This window comes from Sceloporus undulatus, chromosome 5 (genome assembly GCF_019175285.1).
Source record: "Sceloporus undulatus isolate JIND9_A2432 ecotype Alabama chromosome 5, SceUnd_v1.1, whole genome shotgun sequence".
Classification (NCBI taxonomy): Eukaryota; Metazoa; Chordata; class Lepidosauria; order Squamata; family Phrynosomatidae; genus Sceloporus; species Sceloporus undulatus.
Genome location: NC_056526.1, coordinates 134421546 through 134444820, shown reverse-complemented (window position 1 = coordinate 134444820; position 23275 = coordinate 134421546). Strand labels below are relative to the sequence as shown.

The window sequence follows — 23275 nt, the reverse complement described above, 5'->3', positions numbered from 1 at the left end:
TGAAATTAGAATACTAAATTAAAAGGAGACTTTTTAAGCTTCAGGTTCCTTTCTATTTAATTCAGCCATTTATAACCTTTCACATGTGTAAGCAATAATGTGATAAATTTTGCAGATTAAACAATAATTACAGCTATTAAATAAAGTATCAGAAAATAAGGGAACAACCAGAATACATGTTCCTATAAACCCCTGCTTATTCCAAAAGTGGAAGAAATAATCCAGATAAAAATATGGATCTTGTTGTTGTTAACTGCCCTCAAGTTGACCCCAACTCACAGCGACCCTGTGGATGAGACATCTCCAAGATCTCCAATTGTGTACTGCTCCAGTGAGTTCCTGCAAATTCATGCCTATGACCTTCCTGGTTGTCCATGCATCTGGCATATGGTTTCCCCCTCTTTCTACTACCTTCTACCTTTCATAGCATTATTGTCATTTCCAATGATTTGATTCATTTTTTCCAATTTCTCTTACTGCCTCCTCTACTTCACTTTTTAGAATTTGGGGTTCATCTTCATACTGTTCTTCACTCCATATGTCATTCATTTTTTAATCTTTTTTTATATAACTCTTCCGTGTATTATAGCCAACATCTTTTTATTTTTTCTTGACCTATTATGTTCTTTTTCTTGTTATAGAACATTCCAGCTCTTGGTTTGAACTTCCTTTTGAGTTCCTAGATTTTGTAGAAGAGGTCTCTCATTTTTCATTTTTTTGGTTATTGTCTTTTATTTCTCTGCATTGGTCATTATAATAGTTCTCTTTATCCTTTCACACACAGTTGTATTCATGGTTCTGATTTTGTTTCTAACTTCTTTTACTTCTCTTCTTTCATCTGTCATCCGTGGTTCCCTCTCTTTCCTTTTGGCCACTGTTAGTGTTTTTCTGCATTTTTTCCTTGATTATGTTCTTGGCTTCTACCCATAGTTCTTCAGATTCTCAGTCAATTATACTTAATGCTGCAAATCTGTTTCTTACATTGTCAGTAAATTCTTATTACCATATGATCGTATTACAATATGATATTTGCTGAATCAGCTGCCAGTCCTTAGAAAGCTGTTAGGAGCAGGACCTAATAGAAGTATTGCTACAAAGTTATTGTAGAAAGGCAAGCATACATGCCAGCTTTATTATATTATATTATATTATATTATATTATATTATATTATATTATATTATATTATATTATATTATATTTATTATATTAATTATTATTTATCTTAGGTATGCCAATGGTATGCCAATGGTATTCTCAGGGCAACATCCAATGAAAACAGAACTACATAAAGTGATCTGAAAAACAATTCTCCATATACCAGGAACAACAGATAAAAGCAGATCTTTATACAACCCAATGAAAATGCTCAGCAGGATGAGACAATTTGCATGGGTCCGCTAGAGCAACTGCATATTTGCTCCCATTGTCTGGGTCTGTCTAAGTATTGTCAGGAATCAGGCCCTTATCAGAGCAGTATCTCTAAATGCAGCACTTGATTTTACCAGAGCAAGTAAATTAGAGCAAGTGTGTAAAATAAAGGGGATACTCTCAAGGACACTATTTAGGTCAGCAGGTGGTGGTAATTTTGCTCTCTCTCCCAATGCTGCAGTGACCCCTTGATTGCAAATCAAAACAGCTGCTATTTGCATGTGCCACTTTTCGTTTTGCTACTTGGCTTCATTAGGTGTTCCAGCAAACCTTTTATTCAAAATGAACAACATACAGTGGACCCTTGTTATACGCTGGGGTTTGATTCCAAGATCCCCCGTGTATAACAAAATCCGTGCATGCTCAAGTCCCATTACATATAATGACATAGCAAAATGGTGTCCCTTATAAAAATGGAAAATCAAGGTAAATTTATACCTTTTTGGAACATTTTCAATCCGTGGATGCTTGAATCCATGTATAAAAAATCCATGTATAAGAAGGGCCGACTGTACACATGTAAAATGAAATAACCAGACCAGGTAAGCCTTGTGTAAGTAAACAAAAACATTTTGAATCTCCTAGAAACCACTTGAAAGCTTTTTCCAAAGTGCATCCAGGAATATTTTTTGTTGGCCCACTAGCCTCAGTTTTTCTTATGATTTTCCTTTTGGTGGCTAGACTTACAGATCTGTGGTTCTTGCTTGGAGTACCTGGTGAGGCAAGCTCATTTGCTGTTCTCTTTTCTCTGTTTTTCTGTACATGCATCCTTAGTAAGGGATTCTGGAGGCAGCTTCTGTATACATTGTCTATTGGAAGCAGGCACACACAGCATAAATAGTATCATTCTGGGCAGAACTCTGCACTTTCCCATTTCAAGCTTTTATTGCACTCTTTACTGCAGACTTGCTGCTACAACCTGACCTGGATAATCTGTGTGAAGCCCTCCACTGTCCTTCCCAATGCTGATGCTGCTAAAAAAATATTCTGGCTACATAGAAGATGAGGAGAAAAGGGGAGTTGTTGGGGATAAAAAACCTTTGTAAAAAACAACAACCTTATTTGCTATTCGACTTGTTAATGTTAGGAACTGGATCTTACTTCAGGAAAATCAGTCAGATACACTGCTAAATACTGTGTAAAGGGCAGAGATTGTCTTTGCCTGAGGTGGTCCATTGGTACAATTACAGAAAAAGCTTGGTACATTTTTAAGGAGGAACATTTTCATGATTAATTTATGAAAGTAAGAGGAATCACTACCCAAAAATTTTAGCTTGAGTTTAGAAGAAAGAATATATAGTAAGGTTCATTATTCTGCTACCTTGGTTTGTATCTTAAGGAGGCAAAATCATATAATAAATTTTATTGGAAACCTCTTTATTGCCTCATAGATAAGCTTCAAATCAAACTTCAGAAGGTGTAGGAATGATGTACATGGAAAGGAAACTGTGCTTGACAGACTGAGGATTACACTCCTGAGGCATTTTAGAGATAAGGCAAAAGTATAGGCTATCCTCTTGAGAGAATCTGTATAAGGAAATTCAACCAAAATTAATCTGCAGGACATGAACGATAATTTGAAGATAACCCAGACAACAAAAAAAGTGTTCAAATGTACAACTAATCTGACAAATAGATAAGCAGTGGTGTTTAGTGTGGTTGTAGAAGTAATAATTGACAGGGTTCATCTCAAGAAAGATTTGAGTCCATCATTGCACAGTTGTGGCTTTCTATTTTTTTTAATGGTGACAGTAGGAGAGGAAAAACAAAAAGTATTATTTACATGGGTGCCAACTTTGACAAAGCAGATCATGATCTTTTAGAAGATTTCATAGATGCTGCATATAAGTAGCATTACAGCAATAATAATTGCAACAATTTAAATATAGCACGTTGACTTGTCGCCCTGAGTAAATGTGGAGGATCTTTTTTCTTTGCTGGTTGCAGAAAGGTGTTTTAAACAAGCCCTGAAGAACTGTCTGAATCCTGCATGTGATGTAGAAATAGCTTGAGTGGAATCCTTTGAGACATAATGGGATACTTCCTATGGTATAAAGCTTTTCTATGGCAAAACCAAAGATTTGTAACAATCTGACAACTGAAGAAAGTGGAAAGGGACTCCTTGTGTCACATCAAGAGGTCTTTAGGCAGATTCTCAGAAGTTGTTAAAAAGTACTTGTTCTCCCGGATTTCATAGATGCTGCATAGAAGTGGTTTATGGTAAAGGATTCTTATAATGTCCTTTTTTTTTCATTTGCAAATGGCTGACAGTGAAAAATAAATATTTAAGGCAGAAAAGGAGAAGTGCAGAAAAACTGATAATGGAAACATGCTGGAGTGAAAAATCCCATAATCCCTTCTCCTCTTCTCAGGGCACCATTATGCCAGATTCCCTCTCCAGGCTGGCCCTGCAATTCCCAACCCTTAGGCACCTGTCACACACTTTGCCCTTTCTCTCCCAGATCAAGATTTGTCCCTGGATTGGGTACTTGGGCCTCAAACTGATCTCTATAAAGAACTGTGGATGTGTTATTCTCCGTGTTTGCTGTGGTGAGAGTGACCACAGCAAGACTTAATAGGAACAGCTAGAGACAATTGTAAACAACAACAACAACTATAAGTTTATTTTTTAAATTTTATTACAAAACAAAACAAATTGCATTTACCTAAACCACATAACATAAAACATATAACATATATAACATATAACAGAAGCATCTTATCAAAATACACAGTCATCCACCATCCTTCCCTCCTCCCCCAACCCAACATAAATACCTTTCACTCTCTCTGCTTCATTCTTCCTAAGACTTTGACAGACATTGACAAGACTTCCTTGGTCAAAACCCTTACTGTTTCATTATATTTTCTAACTGCTTATCTGTGTGTATCTGTTTACAGATGTTCATTTTAATTTTTTTCTATGACTTCACCCATTACCCTTCTTACTATCTTATTCTAATTTTTTACAGTGTAAAGTTCTTTAGCTAGTCAATTCCTTCTAATCTAAGCTTACTTACATTCATAAGTACCGTGTTAGATTTTATTTTGTATGTTTGGCCATTTCTCCTTTATATAATTGTACATTTTTTCCCAGTTCTTCTTATCCTGCTTTTTCTTCTCCTCTATTTCTGAAATCGTTTTTGTATTTTCTCTTAATCTTTCAGAAATTATGTCTATTTCCATCAATTCCATCAGTTTGATAATCCACTCCACTATCTCAATAACTTTCTTTAATTTCCAATATTTTGCGTATGTTAACCTAGCAGCAGTCAACATATAGAAAATTATTTTCCCATAGCTCTTTTCTATCTTATCCTCCAGCATATTTAATAACAAGATTTGTGGTCTAAATTTTAAATCCACATCTAGTATATCTTTGATTCCTTTCGCTATCATTCTCCAAAATTTTTCAGCTTAAACACATTCCCACCATAGGTCAAAAAAGGTACCCCTTTCCCTTTCACACTTCCAGCATAAGTTTTGTCCCTTTCCATAGATTCTACATAATTTTTCAGGAGAGTGGTGCCATCTGTACATGATCTTTACCAAATTTTCCTTAATGTCCTGACTAACTGTATATTTCATTCTTTTCCCCATGATATTTCCCATTGTCTTAATTCCAATACTTTTTTACAATCCTTTGCCCATTTTATCCTATTTTCTTTTACTAAATCTCCTTCCATTTGAAATGTCAAACAACTATAAGTTTATTAAAACACTTAGATAGCACCTTCGTCCCTGAACTATTTAATCATTCATAGCCCCCCCCCCCCAAATCTTATTCAGGTCCTTCTTCTGGCTACTTGTCTCAGCTCTGCAAATCATATCCAGCAGTAGTTGTGTTGGCCATACAGCATAGTATAATAACATCCCAAATCCACAAAACACTGATACTTTTATCAAGCCAACAAAAATGCACAAAATATATTATGCAAACTTTCAAAGCTCCACTGGCTTCTTCATCAGGTAAAGGTAATAAAAATCAAACAGGTGAAAGAAAAAACGATGATGATGGAGTCACAGGTATATATTTTGTCAAGAAGTTTTTATAGCTGTTCTCAGGTAAGATGATACAGAGGGGTATCCATGTAGGCAGAGGCCATTCGGAGCAGAGTGGTAGAGTGATAGAGGTCAGGGGGTCTTGGAGGTGTCTCACCCGTGGGGTTGCCATAATTGAGTCTAGATCGGTTAACAACAACAGCAACAACAAAATATCAATTTTCTCTTGTCTGTCCTCTGTCAGAGACAAGCCTCAGTTCTGCATCTTTCTCCCCCCCAGTAAGTCCCCCTTCCTGGCATTTTTTGAGCTGTGATTGGCTGGCACCAACTGGGTTTGCCCAGTTCCCCTCTTCACAACCATTTTCTCCTCATGGTCAAATGGCTCTATAAATATTACACTCTTCTTTAAGCAAGGCAAGTTGGTCATGAATCAGAAAAGATTCAGAGGAAGAGAACCAAGTGAACTTTCCTCCACCACAGTGGTGCTATTTCAGCTGCAGTGCTTCCTTTTTAAGGTCAGTTGTGCTTTGGGAATGACAGGAGGGAAAACTAAGCAAACATTATCCCTCCCATGCTTTCATTTTGCTGTTCTAGCTAAAAACTGACCATTCTCCCTACTATGATGTTAATTTAAGGACTCATCTCTTTTAGGATGGCTCCCTTTTGGATTCTTACAACTTGGGTACATAGGTAGTCAGTTAATTGAGATTTCTGTTTTATGTATCTTGCATGTTTCAATAAGTCAGGCACGGGAGAATGAAAATGCACATGGTCCTATTAGTGCTTACCATTTCAGGAGATGCAGCACCATAGACCTGGGATCTCCATCTCTGATGGGAGGATGCCTTTAATAAGTGATATTTTTACTTACAATGCTTCAGATAAATATTTTTTAAATTTGTCCCAAAGCCTTGTAATAGAGCATTTCTATATAGATTTCTTTAAAAAAAAAAAAACCTAACTTATTTACAACTGAGTAACTGGATAGTGCCATCCCTGTTACGTATATAAAAATAGTGATTTACAGAAATTTCTGTCTTTTAAGTATCTTTGAAACCAATTTCCCATGCCAGTTCATGAATGCACTGTATAGAAGTAAGTCCAGTTAAAATAGCTGGGGATGATACTGAAGAAAATGCTCTTAGAATGAAGATTTAACATTTTGATCTAGCTTCTGTAACTACAGTATTCATAATAATAATAATAATAATAATAATAATAATAATAATAATAATAATATTTATTTGTATACCGCCCTCTGGCAAACCAATCCGGGCGGTTAACAACAGTAAAATATAAAATATGACAATTAAAAACACTTTATCCCTCCCCCCCTTAAGACAGTATTAAACAGTATTAAAACAGTATTAAAACATATTAAAACACAATGTCAATGCATAAAAACAACAATTAAAAACTAAAAACCCTGATATCCCTCTGTTGATCCTCGACCATCACTAAGATGGGGCCACGGGAGGAATGAGGGAATCAGGAACCTGGGCCGGGATGGTTAATCTGGAAAGGCCTGCCGGAAGAGATCCGTCTTGACCGCTTTTTTAAAGCTGTCTAATGATGTTATCTGACGGATCTCTTTCTGTGTTCATCTTGGCTATAGTAGTATACATTGAATTCTTTAGGGAACAAGACTGAACATGCTACTATTATGCAAAGTGTATATATGGTACAAATTTGGAATATCTAATCTAGTATCACTCCAAAGGAGGAAAACAACAACAACAACCACAAACATTTTCCTGCTTGTGTTGAAGTCTGAGTATAATTCCAAGAATTTCAAGCAGATTTTCATGAGATACGAAACACAGTAATTTTTGTAATCTGTTTGTAAATTGTAAATTTGCACAACCTTCACATTAGTTTACTTCTTTAAGATCTTTTAAAATTTTAATGTTTATGAAGAGAGCCACCATTGCATACATTATTAATAAAACCATTATTTAACAAGTTAAATAATGAAGAGAACCACCATTGCATATATTATTAATAAAACCATTATTTAACAAATAATATCTGTAAAGGTTGGTTTGATTTGAGGACAGGGAAAGAGATGTTTTATTGATTTTTTTTCTTTCTTTTTGTTGTTGGTGGTATAGGCTACTCAATGATCCAAGCAGTAACATAACAGTCCCAACTGCAAGCACATTTCTTTGTTTTCTGATATGTCCTTGTGGTTAGCTCCTATTTTAGAAAATGGCTGGATCAGCAGACTGAGAGGTGGTTTTTGTTTTGATGTCCCACAGGGACAAGCTTATCTAAGTTTTCTCACAGAAGATAGATTTATGCTTCTTACCCTCCATGGAACCAAGAAACTACATTTGGCTGGCTTGAGAAGTTAATATGACTCATAATCCAAACTAATGAAAGCATTCTGCTTTAGTTAGTGGTTTATATTAGCTTCCATTTTTGTAGTTAGTGTAAATGCTGAATTTCTTGTTTAGAATGAGAAGTAAAGTAGGACAGATTCCCTTAGTGAACAAAGATTGTATAATTAAGTGAAAAGGCCCCAATCTCCTTGCCCTGAAATAGTATGAATGTCCTACTTGCACAGTAGCTAGGGCCTGAGAGGATTGGGAGTGGAGGAGTAACTCAATGACCAGTGGAGGAGTAACTCAATGACCAATAGAAGGCCCAGACTCCAGTCTGGGAGCAGGACAAGATCAATACAGTTCAGAATCAAGGACAGGAAAGTCTTCAGTCACATGTATTCTTCTGAACACACAGGGATTTGGAAAGCTCAGCAGAGTTAGATCTGGTTGTGGATGGCCATCTGTCCAAAGTGCTTTCATTGTGAATTCCTGCATGACAGGGGATTGGACTGGATGACCATCATGGTCTCTTCCAACTCTATGATTCTATGATATTTGGATATGAGACCAACAGGGAGTACCAGAGATCTCCAGGTAGGATTAAACAAAAATCCAGCCTGATATCGAGCAAAATTGCTGACAGTCAGAGTGGGCAATAGCAGTTAGTATAAAGACAACTTCCTGTGTTTCTTTAGTAAGAGTTAGGTAGAAGGTCTGGTCAAAGGTATTCTAGGCAGAGGCTTGACAGACAAGGGTCAGCCTGTCCAAATCTACTTAAAGTAATTCTACTCAAGGAATAACTAGATAGTCAAGGAGACAGTATACTGTGTCTAAACCTGGTATAAAGGTGTTGTTGCTCCTGATGTGTTTGCATCATGAAATGGACTCCCACCCTCATAATCTATGGGAGATGGAGTCCATTTCATGGTGAGAACACATCAGGAGCCTCTTAGGGCCTGAGCAGACTGACAGGAAAAAAGCAGCTCAATCCTGATTTATCTGCAAGTGGCTGGATGCATGGATGCCTAGGAGTGGATTTGTACAGCTAAAATTAGTGTGCTGGCTGTGTCCATTCCTTGAGACTTCAGCTCTGGCTATAGTGACACATGCCTTGGTTACGTCCCATTTGGACTACTGTAATGCACTTTCTGTGGGGCTACCTTTGGAAACTGTAAAGGTAAAGGTTTCCTCTTGACATTAATTTCTAGTCATAACCGACTGTTGGGGATGATGCTAGAGGCTTATTTTCCCTTTTAGTAACTTTTAGAGGACAATTTACCAGCGATGCAGGCAAAGAGCCAGCATTGTCCAAATACAACTTTGGTGGCCATGTGGCTAGCATGATTGCACTGGATGCTGTTACCTTCCTACCAAAGTGATACCTATTTATCTACTTGCATTTGCATGCTTTCAGACTGCTAGGTTGGCAGAAGCTGGGACTGGTGATGGGAGCTCACCCCATAACTGACACTTGAGCCTCGAACTGCCAACCTTCTGACCTTACAATTTTCAGAATGCTGACCAGGGCCAATTATATAGAGTTTATAATTCCCTTGTTAAAACAGCTTCACTGGCAACTTCTTTGTTTCAGGGCAAAATTCAAAGTGCTGGTCATGACCTGTAAAGCCCTGTACAGCTTAGATCCAGACTGAGAGTTCATATCTCCCCATATGAACCTGCCAGAGCCCTAGGATCTTCAGAAGAATGCTTTCTTTCAGTCCCACCACCTTCATGTGAAGACGCCTGGGAGAGCCTTCTCAGTGGATGCTCCCAGTCTCTGAAATGCCCTTCTACTGGAGGCTAGGCTGGTCCCCTCCCTGCTTTCCTTCCAGCAGAAAGCAAAGATGTTTTTCTTCAAGCAGGTTTTATGTAATCATTGTCAGGGAGGCCTATGCATGGGGTGTGTGCGTGTTCTGTTTATGTCTTTTAGCTTTTGTATTTTTAGTGTAATCTTAACTGTTTTAATGAGATGATTTTAATTGTTTTTACGTTTTTACCGTTGAAGTTTTAACCAGCGTTATCTAGGAGCCACCTTAGCTCCCACTCTGTGAGAAAGGGAACACAATTAATTAATTAATTAATTAAAAATTAATGGCAGACTCAGAAACAAACAAACAAAAAACCCCAAGATCATCTATGCCATCAAGAATTGCAATATATTATTGATCATCATTATAATTATCACCATCATCACCACCACTGTCACTAAATTGGACAAAATAAGACTAAAATTTGAGGGAAGGATCCAATTACATTAAAAAAATGCATTTAGACCTCAGTGAAATATTGATAGGCCTCTTTTATTTATTTTTTGACAATTTCCAAATACATTATTTACCCAAACCAATCTGTTCAGGGGTCAAAATGAATATTTAGATCATTTGTCTGAATCAGGTCAGAACCACACATACCCACATAAAGTGCAGATAATCAGGAAGGTCACTAAGAAAAAAAAACATGCTTGAGCATGTGTAGTTTAGTATACTCTTCCTTCTAAAACCTAAAGGACGACAGATAGGATTTGCACACATCTGAGGAATGGATTTGTACACATCTGAGGAAGTAGGCTGAAGTCTACGAAAGCTCATGCTGCCAATTTCTTTCAGTTAGTCTCAAAGATGCTACAAGATCTCTCCACATACTGATTCATAGCAACACTGTCTTTGTGATAAAGGGTAGCATTCAGTTGCTTTTTGCTAGGAATCTTTTATCCAAATTACAGTGTAATGTTTTACATGTTTACTCAGATGAAAGTTCCATTTTCATCCAACTTACATTGTGGAACCAGTAAAGGCAGCTAGGACAGAAATTCCCCCAAAATACCTGTCAGACAAGTTAGATGAGTGCTTGAAGAAAAATACAACTAACATTGTTTTGGATGTTGAGTCAATAAAGGAACGGGGGGGGGGGGGGCCCCTTTCAGGTAAGAGAAGGAAGGGGTTCCTAGGAATGACAGATATGGTCTGGAAAGTTATAGGGTAGTTTTATGACAAGATAATTTTTATTTTGTCACTTGATTCTGGAATAACATTAGATCTTATAAATAAAGCATACGCAGTTGGCAGGGGACACAGTTAACAAAATATAAAGTTGTATTCTTGGAAGTTGAAGCATTTTTACAAGCTTTCTTTAATTTTAGGAAAATTCTGAAACACATGTCATATCATTTTCCTGTGATAAAAAAATCTGTCGGGAATTGTAAAACTTTACATAAAAATCTCACTCAGTGTTTCATATTTCTATGGTTTCATTACATACTTTCCAGCTGGTAAGCTGTGTGACAGTATTTTTATTTCAGCAGAAATTTAATTTCCCCTATATATAGCTTTGACCCAGTATGACCCAAACTGCATGAGCACTGCAGAAGTAATCCAGTTTGACACTACTTTAACTGCCATGGCTCAGTGCTATCAAATTCTGGGAGATGCAGTTTTGTGAGACATTTAGCCTTCTCTTTCAGAAAACTCTAGTGCCACAACAAGCTACAGTTCCTAAATTCCATAGCACTGAGCCATGGCAGTTGAAGTGATGTGCAACTGGATTATTTCTGCAGTGTGGATGCAGCCCCAGTCATACTCGGTGCAACTGGCAGAATAAGGGTCCTTGTTGCAATTCCCCCTTGAGATCATTTATGTGAGAGGAATGTCAGTCAGCTGCTTTTGGATTGACAGGAGAGCAGACCCCTCTTTATTACCATGACTGATGCCTGGTAAGTGAGGAATAGGAGACTTTCACAGTCCCTACATAATTTCTAAACTAGGGTAGGGAAGGGATCATGAATATGTAACAGTCACAAGTGCATAACTCTAGGTTACACATTCATACCTAACATAGAAGATTCTGGCTGGTTTTTTACAAACTGAAAATTATCCAGATCTAAAATTACTAGTTAAAAGCAATTGAGCTTGCTGTGCCAGAGAAACCTGGTGGCTTTGAAAAATTCACTGGCAGTTCTTAATTCTGAGCTCTTCTAAACATAAGACCCATCAGAACAGGATAAAAGACATTTTCTGTATTTCATATTACAACTGACTTTCAAAAATATATCATTTTGTTTTTTTAAAATCCTGTACAAATACCAAAGTCATCATCCTCATGGTTGTTATTGTTTCATTTTATGAGAGCATTTATATCCTGCCTTTCTTTGTAGTTGCGATTAAAATCAAAACGCAATACTCAAGGCTTCTTCTAATCTAATACTAAAATACTTACAATGAAATCTTTCAAATATAGAGATATGATCCATTTTCCACTTTGAAGAAGAACCTTATCGAAAGCTTCCTCTGAATTGTTTCAGTTAAATAAATGCTTAGCATGACTGACAGAGAATGTAAATCTGTGGTCAGTCATAAATAGCAAAAAGATATTATCTAATTTAAAATTGAAATGGGTAGGAGGGAGCTGGCATTAGCCTTTTAAAAGTCAAACTGTTATCATGTATTACATCTGACCTACCTCTATATGTGAGAAAATTGTTCTTTCATTTCTTTTCACAGTGTTTCCAATTATCATGGACTGAGTATGTTAAAAATGATGCTATAAAAAGTCTAACAAAGTAGAAGTCCCTGATACCTTCACAAGCCTTCAGTGACTTATTTTTGGAAGTGTATTTCATGTATATAATGTGTAAAAATTACCTCCTAGACAAGGTACGCACTCATGAATATCTGTTACTGGAATGTAAAAAACAATTTGTTTTCATTATGAAGTCCCACATTGTGAAATGTGAAAACCCACAAAAGACCAATTTGTTTTCATTTCAACGGAAAACTAAGGCTTGAATGGCCTTGATTTTTAACTGAAAAAATATCGTGTAATAAACTTCTTTTGTGTGTTTGTTAATTTAAATGAAGACTGATGATTTCTCATGTGTGGATGCTGTGAAAGGGAAAAAACCCTTATTAAACCCTTATTGGTGTACATGTTTCTTCATAGAACAGCCCTCACCTTGAGTGCAGAAATAATTGAAAATTTCCTAGGAAAGGTTATACAAGACATGAGTGACATGAATCAGGAAAGAGCTTTGCAAATGCAGGTGAAGTAACAGTTTATACTAATTTTATTCCAGTCTTTCTGGTGTCTATAGTTACTCTAGACTCATACACTATAGAATATTACATGAGATTCATATGTTGACTAGCAGCTGATCAAATAAAGCACATAAGAGAGTATTTAGTTCTCAAACTTGGAATTTTGGTATCACCTCTTTCTTTTTGAGAGTATGCAGTATGCTACAATTGTTTATATGAATGTTTTTTTTACTGATGTTCTTACTGACTTTGCATACTGATTTTAGAATTTTTAAAATATATTCTTTATTAAACAACTAAAAACAAACAATAAAATATGTCATTTTTACAGAATCTTGATCAAAAAATATTCTTCAAACTCCCTCCTCCCCCTGATCCCCTATAACATCCAAACTTTCTTGAACTTATTATATTCACAGCAGTTTATTATTTATTCCTCATTTCTATCTTTGAACTATCAACCACATCTCCCATCTTACATAATATTTTGTTTTCTAGAAAAGAGTGTTTAATGCTGCTAATATACTATTATATACCTCTTATCTTTATACAAAACATTCAAGATGCAATACAGATGGTATCTGACTCCAGATAAAATTGCAAAAATGACTAACAATTGTAGAAATAATTGCCGGACATGTAATATGGAAGTTGATATTATGCTTCACTGTTGGTGGGAATGCAAGAAAGTTAAAAATTACTGGACAGAAATCCATCTGATAATGCAAATAGATAGATAGATAGATGGATAGATAGATGGATAGATGATAGATAGATAGATAGATAGATAGATAGATAGATAGATAGATAGAAAATTCAAGACCATAATAAATAAAGATCCAAAGATTTTAGACTGTTTTTGAATGCCACTGCAAATGCCATCCAGAGCCATAGGGGTGTTAGTCTGGAATACCAGTATACGGAGGGATCTTGTGGCACCTTTGTGACTGAGCAAACTAAATTGCATAAGCTTTCATAGACTTTCATGACAATACCACACTACACTGTTATTGTGCTATTATTCCACTCTGACTGTGGCTGGCTCCCATGGAATTCTGGGTTTGTAGCTTAGTGAAGTCTAATGCTCCCTGGCTGAGAAATCTAAATGACATGCATAAACTGCAAACACCAGGATTCCACAAGAGGCAGCCATAGCAGTAAACAGTATAGAGCAATATTTCTTCTAGCCTAATTCCTCAGATCATGGAGTAAACATGCATCTGAGGGAGCAGGCAATGAGGTGAAGTAGACGTAGTAAAAGGAGGTGCAGGAAGATGCTCACCCTCGATCCCTGTGGGACCATGGCAACCAGACATGATTCTGAAGGCAGCCATTGCCACAGTCCCAAACAGGTCACATAAAGGAGTGATAAAAACTCGCTTTCTTTGCGGCCGGGTTTGGTCTGCATTAGGTGGCCCCAGCGTGGCTTCTACTTCATCTAGGGGTGTGCATAATGTGCATGCCCCACCTGCAGATAGGGCCAATGGCAGCCCTTTGGGGCCATCTGTTTGAGGTCTAAGTCTATGCTACAACTTCTTTTGCTCAGTTAGTCTGAAAGATGCTACAAGAACCCTCTGCATGCAAGTGCTATTCTTTGGCAGATCATGTTTTAGAAACATTTCAGTAAATAAATGATTCCATTCCAGACAGAACCTGAAGCTATGGATTTACTTCGGTAATTAAAATCAGGTGAAGTTACCCTATTGCCTTTAGGCCAGAAGTAAGCCCTAGAGATGCTGGTGCCTCACCCCCAAAATCCTTTTGTGTAGCCTTTGACTTGTCCAGATCACCCTTTTTCTTGCTTAAAAAAAGGATTTACTAAAAACTTTCAGGAAGAGCAATTCATGAATGAGCACAGATTAATAACTATAACAGTACTGGCTGTGCCAATTTAACTGTTTGCTTTCCCATTTAGGTATCAATGGATAAGCACAAGCTTTCATAGAATTTTATGACATCACCATACTATAGTTTTATTGCACTATTATTCCACTCTGATTGCTGTGACTGCCTCCTGTGGAATTCTCCTGAATATGTTCCAAGCATTAGTTTTGCCTGATGTATTGGACCAGCATTTTCATTCCCAAATGTACCATATCTGTGCTTTTTGGTTACAGTTCCTTTTTTCTTTCCTGGACTATCTCCAGGGACCAGTATGATAAACACTAACAATATTATATCATATTGCATGTTATATTTATATTATACCATGTTATATCTATATTATACCTTATAGTGCCACAGAACTCTTTCTTGGTTTCGTTGCATCAGGCTAACATAGCTACCCTATTAAAAATAAAACAGTAGTGAATATATTGATTCTCCTTTGTGGAAACCCCCATCCCTCCACAGGTAATCCAAAACTCCTAAATGTGGACTTAACATTGGATGAGAAGCAAGCATTCCTGCATCCCCACACCAACATTTTCAGGGGTGAATTGCATGGATAGCTTGGAGACTGAGCAGGGGACTATGTTGAGCTGAGACTTCCCCCGCTGTTCAAGTCCAGGAGTGTCCACTGCACTAGATCCCAAGCAGAGTTATGGATGGATTCATTGATGGGATATAGGATGGCATCCTAACTTTCTCTTGATGTGATGTTACAATGACAACCAGATACTGTGAAGAATATAAAATCAGTATGCTTTCAAGGACTGTGGGTGATACATGACTGCAAAGAACTTCATTTTCAGCAACAAATTGGAATCTTTACAGCAACTCAATGGGCAACCCAGCTTGCAGAACTCACACACAAATAATTTTTCTGTTCTTTGTGGGCATGAATCACATACAAAGTATCTTCAGAACATTCCATAAGGAGGAGCAACACAGAGGAATATCTTGCTGCTGCTGTTCCTCCTCCTCTTCCCTGAAATGAACTGGATGGTGCAAACACACCTTCGGAGAATATCTTGCTTCTCATGCCCAGGTGTTTTGGAAATAAAGCAATTAAGGCTGCCAGTCCTATTTAGTAAACTAGGAAGGCTGCCAATAGCATTTTTGACATGATGATTAATTTGTATTCATCCAGGAAGCATAATAAAGATTTATGTCTAATGCTACTGTGGAACGAGTGAGACAAGTGATTTTAAAAGGTTTCTTTGTTTCTCTTTTACGTTTGTAGAAATCAGGACATGTTTCAGCATTGGTACACCTTTTTATGCAATAGCATTTTTCTGGTATAGCCTTTTTCTGGTAGTCTAGTAACTAGAAACAACATTGCTCTAGCTGTCCCTACATACACATGTGGGGCAGCATTTTGTCTGAAATTTGGGCAAAATCTATATTTTTGAAGAGAGTCAACATGAACACTCAAATTTGCTTGTAAACTGAGGCATTGGACTTCTGTCATAGGCAGACACTAATGTATCCAGTACAAGAGGTGGTGTTCAGATTTTCTTTCTCATACTAAATTATTTGACAAGCTCTGAATACTCTATACATTGTGTTGTTGCAGTAGATTTTTTTTTATTTTGGTCTGCATTAGGAGAGATGTGTTTACATATGTATATGCATGCATGTATTGATATACTATCTATACCTATATATAATATATATTATTAACATCCTTAAGAATATATTTTAAGCATGTGGAAAGACAGGGAAAATAACTTCTAAAAGAAACTGAAATAGTACAACAACATGTTTACAAAGCAAAATCCAAATTGTCCACTTAGGTGGTTGAAATAATGACATCATTGCTTTCTGATAATTTAGTGTACACAAACTTGTTTCATGCAAAAAATTATTAAAAAACATTGTGTATAAAATTCCCTCCAGGCTATGTGTATAAGGTGCATGCAAAATATAAGTGAATATCATGTTTGGACTTGAGTCCCAGCTCCAACATATCTCATTATGTATATAGAAACATTCCAAAATCTGAAAAATGGAGAAATCCAAAATACTTTGTCCAAAGCATTTCGGATAAGGGGAACTCTACCTGTATGAGTGCTACTACTGCTAGCAGAAAGGGGCTGCAATTAGATCTGAGTAAATGTGTGAAGGGTAGGTTCCCTTAGGAATATGTTGCTGTTGTCAGCTATTTGTGGAACTAATTCTTCTGTCCTTTCAGTCATGCAGTGCAGTAAAAACAGGAACAGGAGGAAAAATTGTGGTAAAACCTGCTGAGGCATGCATGTCACTCCTGAATGATGGATGTTTTCTGCTCCCCTACTGTGAGGTAGAACTATCCTATTTTCTTTTCTTTCTTTGTGGTTTCCCTGTTGATAGCTGGCAGCTGCTGTGGGTATATGTGATGACAACACACTTGGTTGTTATTGTTTTTTTACAGTTGTAGTCACAAGGTTCACAACAAACTGACGTAGCAACTGAGAAGTAAAATAGAAAAAGCCAGTGTTTAAATGTTTGCCTTGTATTAGGAGGGATCTGTTAGATAAGTAAAAAGGCAATTCCTTACTAATGCACATATGCCATTAATCTTGTAATAAAGTCCTTTTAGCAAGCATCAGCTAAATACAGCATCTGACTTTTTGTGAACGTTTTATTTTTGTTTGTGTTGAAACATTTTCTCTCTCCACTTACCTTTTTGAATGGTGCCATTATTCAATATTATAAGTAGTAAGCTCAGCTGTATTTAGCTTTATCAATACGGATGGAAGGAATATCCAAAAATATTTGAAAATTGATTGGAAAACATATTTTTGTTTGTTTAGAAACCATGATGAGAAGAATCCTGGTCTGATCAGAATTTTTAGCACTTTGGGATTTACTCTGCAGGAAATTTGCATGTCACTGTTTTGTGCATAAAGTAGCATTAACTGTGTAGGAGAAAGCATTTACAGAAATGTCAGTTTCCACTGCAAAACAAAACAAAACAAAACAAAAAAACCCACATTAATTCAGGATTTATTCATGCAAAATCTGCACATGGTTCATTTAGCAAAACAAACAAGCAAGCAAGCAAGCAGTATTTTGTATGCAGGAAACAGCATTTTTCTGTGCAGAAAATAATATTTCTGTGTAGAAATATTTGTTGCACAGAAAAGTCTGTTAAAACAGAGATGGCAGTTTTCTGCTAAACATTTGGGGACTGAAGGAAAATTTCATTTGATGGGAAGAATTCTTATTTTGGAGTGGCCAGTGACTTCCATTCTATAGCTAAGTCCTTTACTAAAGATTGGTGCCTGAGAATGTCAACATGGATAACTTAAGTAGGTTAGTTTTAACTGGAACTCTTGCAGTGTAGATCTCCATTTCATTCCACAGTATTGGGGCCACTGGGACAAAGATGTCAGTTTCCAATTATCTTAAGGAAGGGCTGATTTATGTGGAAGAAGTGTTCTTTCAGACAGAATGATCTCAAGTTATTCAAGGATTTGTCAGTAGGAGGATCCCCCCTTCCTTCTCAAAATAGACTATTCCTAAAAACAAAGGGATGTACTTCTATATGGTGGCTGTCCAAAGAATACATGAGGATTCTGATGAATTTTTAGACTGCTGAAGAACTGTGTCATAGAGAGCTGGGAAACAATTTATATGCATATTGGAAAATTTCTATATATGCACTACATACTCACCCTTAAAGAAGAAAACAGGAAGACTGTATGGGTTTAGGCCTTTGGATCAGTCTCAGTGTCCTGTTAAAGGATGAGACTATAGAGATAGGTTCAACTATTCAAAATCTAATCTCATATCCTGAGCTTGTTGTGTTTTCAGAAAAAGAAGAAGATTGTGTCAGCATTCTAATGAGAGGTCATAACCAAAATAGCATGAGAAAGTGATATGAGTCAAGCTCCCAGCTTTAACCAGCGCTATCAGCAGTCCCATTTTCATGATCTCCAAAGTAAACTGAAGTTAGGAACAGGCAAGATTACAAATGTACTAGCTAGAACACACACTGAAGGAGTAATTTATCTTGTGTTTTTCCAGGAGTTGATAGTTTGCATCTGCATCAAAATAGTTAGCTGATGAATGGGAATGTGTTATTTTAATTTGCTTTGAATGAAAATAGTGTTATTTGAGGAATCTTGCTATGATAGAATGATCAGTCCAATATCTTTCCCCAAAGTTAAAAATCAACAGATTGACAGAGGGAAAAGACGCCAAAATAATTAAAGTATAAATAATGATAGCCTGATAATTCTCTTCAGATTCGAAAAGCAGGATTAATATATTTATTTCAAATGTTAGCAAACACTTATCTTTGCTAGCATTGCACAGTGGAAAATGTATTCACTAACAAAATGCAGCAGAGCAAGTATATGGCCATTTAAGGATGAAATGGGTACAACTGTTTTACATCTTTGAAACAGTGGTTAGCAAATCATAATAGTATAGCTAATATCTATGGCGGTAAGAACATGGAAAACCTAGGTCTTATTTCTGTAGAAACAGGAAAAGTCCAGATTATTCTGAATTTTGTTCCAAAAAGAAAATATAGAAAACATAAGAAATACATTTAGTTCCATGAAATATACATCAATTCAAGGTGCTTGTGAAGAGATTTAAAGTCCTAAATGGCTTGGGACTTTGATACTTAGCTGATGAATGGGAATGTCTGATATTTGTCTGATATTTGGATCTTTAGTACTTCTGTACTGAGAAGCAGCGTAGATCAAAACCTTAGAGACAATCTAATGTTCTAACTCATTTCTAGCAACTGGGACTTTAGTACATCTGAGATGAAATGGAATTCCAAATACAAGAAATAACTATATGAGGATTTTAGAAGGAAATCAGCCTGTGCTTGGTAGATTATAGCAAAGCCTTTGATTGTGTAGATCATGAAAAACCTTAAAGAAATGGGTGTGCCGTGAAATTAGATTATCCTGATGACTGTACTACTGTCAGGATAAAATATGGAAAAATGGAATGGATTCCAGTTGACAAAGGGTCAGGCGAAGCTTCATTTTATCACCCTCTGTTTAAGTTGTATGCTGAACATATCCTACTTAAAACAAGATTAGACTCAGAGGAAGGAGGACTGAAAATTGGAGGAAGGAACATCAACAATTTAAGATATGCAGATAACACCATACTACCAGCAGAAAGACTACTGAAAAAAGTCAAGAAACAAAATGCAAAGGAAGGGTTACCTTCGAATATTAAGAAAACAAAAATAATGACCACAATTATTTACATAATTTTAAAACATATAATTAAAATAGTTTAAGGTTTTCCAGACCTTGACTCAATCAAGAATCAGAGAGGAGATTGTAATCAGAAAGAGACTAAGACTTGGAAGGCCAGCTATGAAGGGAGGGGAGCCCTGGAGGCACAGTTGCTAAAATGATAGTACTGCAGCCACAACATTGTGAACTTGATTCCACAGTGCTCTAGGTTGACTCAGTCTTCCATCCTTTTGTAGATCAGTAAAACGAGTATCCAGTTTGTCTTATAGATTGTAAACTGTTTAGAGAGTGCTGAGTTCACTACAAAGTGATATAGAAATGTAAATGCTACTGCTATTGCTATTGCTATGAAGGAAGTAAAGAAATTTAAAGATTTATCATTGAAAGTAAAATTAGCCATCATATTACCCATTTTTATGCATGGTTGTGAAGAGTCCAATGCTCAAACCACTACACCACACTGGTTGGGTCCTGATTTGACTTGCCATTTGATCTGTTTGTTTTCTGTTTTGGCAGTAACCTCAAATGTGCTGTTTACTTTAATACTGGGTAATACAGCCATGGAAATCAGCTGTGTGACCTTGTGCAAGTTACAATCTCTCATCCTCAGAGGAAGGTAATGGAAAAACCTTTCCAAGCAGACCTTGCCAAGAAAACCCTAGCATAGAATGACCATGTGCTGAAGGCAACTTGAAGGCACATAGCAGTTATCTACACACTACATTTGAAAGTTAATGTTTCCAAAAACATTAAGGTGACAAGGAAGAGCCTGGGATTACATTCAACCCTATGCGTATTATCTCCAATCCTATCCTAGTTGCTAAAATGGGAATGCAAAATGTAATGATATGAGTTGATTAAAGATTAATGTCATTTCCAGAAAATGGGTTGGATTCAAATTTAAGCACTTGCATATAGACTGGGGGAAAACAGATGCCACCCCTCCTTCACATGGCAGTACATCCATTTCTCTCACAATGTGATACATAGTTGGATTGGAAACCTGCTGAATACAATAGTCTATAGTTGAAGGTGCTGAGAGAGCTTGAAAATCAGGTAGAGACCGTCATCCTGTGAATATGATCTCCTGACCCTCCATGTCACATTTTTTGTGAGCTGGAGGGGTTCCTATGGGATGAACAACAGAAAAGAATTTTGTATACTCCAGACCAGGTTAATATACCTAAACCTGGATGCAACCCTATCAGCTATTATGCAATTAGTAATATAGCCATCAAACCATTATATTAGGTTTACTTAAGGTAATTTCAGTTTAACTTTTTCTTTTCTTTTTAAATCATGCCATCACCTTGCCTCAGGGCTCATGGTTCTTCTATGGCATTCAGAATTCTTGGCCAGAGAACTCTCGTGACTCTCCAGATGACAAACGCCAGGATTCCCTATGATGGAACAATGGCAATTAACGTGGAATCAAACTGCTATAATTATGTAGTGTGAATGCGATGTCAGTTCTTGAATTTATGGGGGCTTCACATATTATCCTATTAGGATAGTTGTCTGCCTATTGCAGCCCAGAAAAATAGCTAATAGTAGCCAGACACTCCTTAAGAGGTTTTTCTAACACTTCTCTCTTTTTTTCTTCCAGGTAATAATAATAAACAAAGACAGAATAATTTTACAATGCTTTCTGACTGTTAGTATGAGAAGCCCTCTGTCTCAAAATGTCCTCAGGCTGAAAGTCACAAAACTCTGAAGAGTATTTAGCTTCACCTTCACTAAGCTAACCTAACTTTTGCCATGCAGAACAAACATGTAATATTTACTAAAGGTTTTGCTTTTTGTTTCCATAAGACATGACTTTTGCTCCAAATCCAAAGGCTGTCCTAGGATTACTCAATACAGAGTATTTGATAACTATAGTGAAAACAGTGTTGCAGAATCTGAAATGTTAGAATCACGTATTGGGAAGGCTGCCCTAAACATCTCTGTTCAAACACATTTGAAAAACCATATGTGTTATCTTTACAAGGGAAAAAAAAAGACCCTAAATATTCTATTAGGATAGTTGTGTTTCAGATGATGCATATTACAGCCCAGAAAAATAGCTACAGGGAAATAACTACCAATTTGAAAATGATACTGTATTTGTATTGAAGATCTGCCATGTTACATATATCAGTGTTTACTTTATACAAATTTAAGAACCAAATTCTTAGACAGAGTACTTTTGGGAAGGGCCTTTGGTCAGGTCTGCAAAGTAGCTGAATTGCTACCTGTAATAAGAGCAATGTAATGGAGAAGATGGCTTCTTCTAGTTTTGTGGCTGCAGATGCATAGTATTTCTTTCTGGAAGACCCATGCCATTAGAAACTGATTTTTGAGTTCATTGATCTTTTGATTTTATGATAAGTGATTTGTTTTGGGGTTTTTTGGTCAGCCTATGTTATAACCTATGGTTGAAATGAAGGTTACATAACCTTTTTTACCCCAAAGTGTGCCTGCAATTGCTACATTAGGGGCCATGTGGGCATAACTGCATGCTGTACACACGCACAAGTGATCCTCTTTCTTCACTGGGAAGCAGTGGATACTGTACTCCACACCTAACAGTCCAAATAAAGATAGTGCTTTTTTGACTGCAACCTGCAGCAGAGAAATAGTGATCTGTAGGAAATTAGATTGAGGAGATGGAGGGGTTGAAGGTATCTTGAGGTTTTATATCCCTAGTAAAATTAAATGAACAGGAATGAAATTCACCTTTTCCTCCTCCTCTACAATAGCTGTATCCTCCCAACTCCTATCCCATTCTTCTCTACATTCTGAAATAGCTCAAAGGAAGACACAAAGAGCCCGAGAAGATGGAAGGGGAAAGCCAGCTTACCCTTGGGGTTTCCTGATTCATGGGGAGAATGTGCTGATTGCACAGCCAACTCCCGTAATGGACTGACAACTGACACACAGTCCACACTGCCCCTCGTCCTCTGTGAAGATGGGTCCACCAAAATGGAGCCTTCATGGCTATAAGCCATGCCACACCTTTATTTTTTTCTGTACTTCTGCAAATGATTGTGCATGAGTACACAGTCACTCTGCCAACGGCTGTCAATAACTTCCCTTGTTCAACCAGCCACCAGCCCGTTGAATGTCCCACACAACTGGCCAACTAATTCCATGATCGATTGACTGCCCATACTGTCAACAATGCCCCAAGTGACACATTGGCACAGCATGATTATGGAGCCTCTCTGTGCATGCCCTCTTTCTCTCCCTCCCCACCCCCATGGAGCCCTGCTGGACCAGCCAATTTGTTACTGTATTCACTGTAAATCCCTTGTACTGTTGGTGATGATGTTTGTCATCATTTCACTTAACAAGGTGTGTGATGGGTCAATGGTGCAGCTGTCCATTCATGTGCTTCTGCAATCAATTTCTGGG

General features: G+C 37.0%; 1 long non-coding RNA gene across 3 annotated transcripts; it reads right to left on the bottom strand.

Annotated features, from left to right (window-relative positions):
* Nucleotides 1-4093: 4093 nt before the first annotated feature.
* LOC121932073 lies at nucleotides 4094-22845 on the bottom strand. 3 transcript variants are annotated; one of them, XR_006104262.1, is made up of 4 exons: nucleotides 22722-22845; nucleotides 21189-21279; nucleotides 15015-17605; nucleotides 4094-5611 (listed from the first exon to the last, which is right to left on the bottom strand). It is a non-coding gene; the product is annotated as an uncharacterized LOC121932073 (long non-coding RNA). The 3 variants fall into 3 exon arrangements; XR_006104261.1 differs by lacking the exon at nucleotides 4094-5611 and having other exon boundaries at nucleotides 13589-17116; nucleotides 17331-17605; XR_006104260.1 differs by lacking the exon at nucleotides 4094-5611 and having other exon boundaries at nucleotides 13589-17605.
* Nucleotides 22846-23275: the final 430 nt, after the last annotated feature.